Raw genomic sequence first — 5,041 nt, forward strand, 5'->3', positions numbered from 1 at the left:
CTTCATCTACATTATCCAGAAAAGAAAAAAGTCAGTTGTCATAGGGAGTGATCTTTTTAGCACTTTTCCAATCAAAACCAGCCTTTGCTGACTTCCTAGAATAAATCCTGTCCTGGTCTCCAAAAGCCTCTGATGCCTTTTTAGTGCACTAGCTCCACCTAGTGACTGCTGAAGAGAATGCACCCAAATTTTGGATCAAGTTTACAAAATTGACAGCTAAATATCAGACAATGTATTCAATGGCCAGACGGAGATTTTCATGCCAGAGACTTTCAGGGAACACTGTACATTGCTCATTTTAGGAGTACCTAGCATAAGGGTAATAATATGAACACTGAGTTCGGACACCTCTGAGTTCAAATACCTGCTCTATTTCTTACCACTTTTTCCTGTGTGACTTTGGACAAGTCATTTACCTTATTTAAGCTTTTTTTTTTTTTTTTGTAAAAATAAGTAATTCTTGACCATGTCCAGTAGAGAAGGTGGCAAGAAAAAGCCACTGAAGCAGCCCAAGAGGCAGGCCAAGGAGATGAACGAGGAAGACAAGGCATTCAAGCAGAGGCAGAAAGAGAAAAAACTCCAGGAGCTGAAAGCGAAAGCCGCGGGGAAGGGCCCCCTGGCCACAGGTGAATTAAGAAATCTGACAAAAAGTGAACTGTTCCTTGTGCCTGGGGCAATGGTGATCCTTAATTCCATTCCTGTTTTAACATCATGATTCCCTGTCATCACATCTCTTGCCACCTACAGCTAAAATGAAGTGTTGTCTTGGAGGCTGTGGTACATTTAAGAATAAACTTTTGTAAAAAAAAATAATAATAATGATAATTATGCATTGGCTCATCTCTTCAGTTCTTCTCATTCTGCCATTTCAACGTTAGCTGTGTCGTCAGAGTAAACCCAGCTCAGAATCCTGTCAAAGTGTGCTCTTCAAGATATTCTGTACCACCTGAAATTAAGCCAATTTGCTTGAAAAAAATAAGTAATTCTTATTTAAGCTTTGTTTTAATTTGTTGTTAATCTCCACGCAAGGATATTTTTCCATTGATTTTTAGAGAAAGCGGAAGGAAGAGAGAGAGAGAGAAACATCAGTGGGTGCCAAGAACCAATTCCAGCATGTAATAATTACAAAAGTTTCGTCAAAAGGTTGATGGGACTTGGGGAGCTCAAAAGGGTTGAGTCATGTGTAGTTTACCTGTTGGAAACGGCTAAAAGTCACTTCCCCCAAACCTGAATAGGATGATTGTCTGCTGCCAGACAGCTCAGGGCATTTTATTGCCTCCTGTTGGCCAAACACCTGAACAGCTGTAGGCTATTCCCCAAACTGACAATACCCTTTGATACCTTACCCTTTGAAGTGTATATTTCCATCTTGCCTTGGGACAAATTGTGTTTAATAAAAGCACGGGGTCTGAGACAAGGAGAATCTTCAGTTCCCTTTAGCTGAAGCTCCTCTGACCCCCAATGCCTTCCAAAAATATATTTCGTCCTTGGACTCTTTAATCATCTATGTGCAGCCCCTTTCTCCAGAATGCTGAACACTTTGTAAGGCTGGGAAAAGAACCCCGGCATTATGGTGCCCTAATGAGGGACACCAACAATTATGGTGCCCTAACGAGGGAACCAACAGATGTGAGAGAGACACATCAACTGGTTGCCTCCCGCACATGCCCTAACTGGGGCAGGTATCAAACCTGCAACCCAGGTAGGTGCCCTTGACTGGGAATTGAACCCTAAACCCTTCAGTGCATAGGCTGACACTTTAGCCACTGAGCCATGCTGGCCAAGGCAAGCTTTATTTTTTAATTAGGTTCATCTTTAATAGCTAATAACAATTTTCCAATAATCAATATAGATAGTAGTTAGAGTGCTTAGTAGACTACTTAGCCCTTCATAAACAATAACAAATCAAAAATACCAATGGCCTTTTTCACAGGACTACTACAAATAATCTTAAATTTTACATAAAAGTACAAAAGACACTGAATTGCCAAAGCAATCTTGAAAAAGAAAAACAAAATTGAAGGCATCACGCTCCCTGATGTCAAGCTATACTGCAAAACTATAATAATCAAAACAGTATGATATTGGCACAAAAACAGACACATAGACCTGTGGAACAAGATAGAGAGCCCAGAAGGAAGAAAAAAAACATTTTGTATAGGCAATTGTACAACAAAGAAGATAAAATATACAATGGGAAAAATAAAGTCTCTTCAATAAATGGTGTTTGAGAAACTGGACAGATAATAGAAAAAAATATATTGGACCACTTTTGTACACCATATACAAAAATAAACTCAAAATAGATTAAGACTTAAATGTAATACCTGAAACCATAAAACTCCTAGAAGAAAAGAGGCAGTAAACACTGGTCTTAGCAATAATTTTTTGGATAAGTCTCCTTGAGCAAGAGCACCAAAAACAAAAATAGACGATTGGTACTGCACCAAAGTAAAAATAGACAATGGGACTACATCAAAGTAAAGGAAACCATCAAAAAGACTGAATGGGAAAAGATATTTGCAAATTAAACATCTGACAAGGAGTTAATATCCAAAATATATAAAGAACTAATAAAACTCAACAGCAACTAACACCAACAATCCAATTTTTAAAACGGGCAGAGGATCTGACTAGACATTTCTCTAGAAAAGACATATAGAGCCTAACAGCGTTGCTTAGTGGTTGAGCATCGACCTATGAACATGGAGGTCACGGTTCGATTCCCAGTCAGGGCACATGCCCAAGTTATGGGCTCAAACTGCAGTGTGGGGCATGCAGGAAGCAGCCAATCAATGATTCTCTCTCATCATTGGTGGTTTTATCTCTCTCTCCCTCTCCCTTCCTCTCTGAAATCAATAAGAAAATATTTTTTTTTAAAAAAGAAGACATACAGATGTCCAACAGACACATGAAAAGATTCTCAACATTGCTAATCATCAGGAGATAGATATCAAAACTACAATGAGATAACACCTCACACCTGTCAGGATGGATAATATCAACACAAATGACAAGTGTTGGTGAGGATGTGAGTAAATGGAATTCTTGTACACTGAGTTGGTGGGATGGTGAACTGGTGCAGCCACTATGGAGAATAGTATGGAGGTTCCAAAAAAATTAAAAACAGAACTGTCATGGGGGAAAATAGGGGACATCTGTAATACTTTCAACAATAAAGATACATTTTAAAAAACATAAATGCCATACAATCCAGCAATCCCACTTCTGGGTATTAATCCAGAGAAAATAAAAACACTAATTCAAAAAGATATATGCATCCCTATGTTCATCACAGCATTACTTATAATAGCCAAGCTATGGAAGCAACCTAAGTGTTCATTGACAAATGAATGGTTAAAGATGTATTACAGCCTGGCAGCCTGGCTCAATGGTTGAGCGTTGACCTATGAACCAGGAGGTCACAGTTCCATTCTTTGTCAAGGCACAAGCCCAGATTATGGGCTCAGTCTCCAGTGGGGGCCATACAAGAGGCAGCCGATCAATGAATCTCTCTCATCATTGATGTTTCTATCTCTCTCTCCCTCTCCCTTCCTCTCTGAAATCAATAAAAATATTTTTAAATAAAAATAAGAAAGATGTGTTACATGTATACAATGGAACATTACTTAGTCATAAAAAAAGTGAAATCAAAAAAATAAAGAACAAAATCTTGCCATTTGTGACAAAATGGATGGACCTCAAGGGTGTTATGCTAAGTAAAATAAGTCAGACAGAGAACGACAAATACCATATTATTTCAGTTATATGTAAAATATAAAACAATTAAACTAAACAAAACAGAAACAGACACATAGATACAGAGAACAAACTGATGGTTGCCAGAGGGGATGGAGGTGAGGGGCTGGGTGAAAAAGTAAAGGGGATTAAGAGGTAAAAAATTCCAGTTATAAAATAAAATAAAATAAAATAGCCACACAAATGTAATGTATAGCACAGGAAATATAGCCAATAATATTGTAATAACTCTGTACGCTTGACAGATGGATACTAGATTTATCACGATGATCACTTCATAAGGTATATAAATGTCAAATCATATTGTATACTTGAAACTAATATAACATTGTATGTAAACTACGCTCTAATAATAAGAAGAAGAAATCATAGTTATTTCTTTTATTAGCTACTTGGAGGACTTCCATAGAATATCCATTTTTCTATGGGTTGTTACTCCCTACTCTTCTAACTGAACTAAACAAGAGATCATGATCAATTTTTAAATACTTACATTACCACAGTTTGGGTCTGATATATGCAGATTTCCCTGCAGGAATTATACATTCTATATGATGATGATGATGATGCCTAGAATAAATATTCTAATGATTCAAAAAAGACACTAAATTATTTTTATTAAATGTGTCACATCTGTTCGCTTCTTTGCTACTAGAATGGAAGTTTGAAGTTCATTCTTTGATCGACAACCTTTTCAATTATCTCTAATATCCATTCTCAAAATAAATCTTCAACACTATAATTTTGGACCTGTCTCAAAGAAAAAAAAAACTTCTTAATAAATGGGGAGGATTTTTTAAAGTACAACTATTTGTGGTTAATTGGCCATAACTACCTTTGTTCAATTTCATAACCAAGGCTTACTTCCAGAATCCCTTACTTTGCAATAGCACTGTTAAACAGAAGGACCCAGCCTTGCTCCCTGCTCAGTTCTTGCTTTTCTTTGGTTCCTTATAAGTTCATATTATACTATATCTGCTCTCATCTTTCTCTATCCTCGGTGCTAGATACTTTTTCCAACAGAGCTTTCTTTGTGACTCAGACAAGCAAACCATGGAATTTAAAAACTCATTTCAACTGAATCCATTAAACTTATGAGACCACATACAACTCACAGCCTCAGCCTCAGTTTCTACATCTGAAAAATGGGGATATGCAACCATCTAACCCTGCTGGGTTATGGTAAGTAAAAGGTCTTTATACATTATAAGGTACAAATACAAAATTAGTGCTTCTGGCCCAGGCTGGAATCACTATTTCCTTCAGATGCATCCCCAATCTT

At 37.2% G+C, this 5,041-nt stretch overlaps 1 pseudogene across 1 annotated transcript; it reads left to right on the top strand.

Moving 5' to 3' along the window:
• The first annotated feature begins 466 nt into the window (after nucleotides 1–466).
• On the top strand, nucleotides 467–654 carry LOC307101918 (translation machinery-associated protein 7-like; annotated as a pseudogene). The gene has a single exon. The product of its transcript is annotated as a translation machinery-associated protein 7-like (transcript).
• Nucleotides 655–5,041: the final 4,387 nt, after the last annotated feature.

Source organism: Cnephaeus nilssonii (assembly GCF_951640355.1).
Source record: "Cnephaeus nilssonii genome assembly, chromosome: 6".
NCBI lineage: Eukaryota > Metazoa > Chordata > Mammalia > Chiroptera > Vespertilionidae > Cnephaeus > Cnephaeus nilssonii.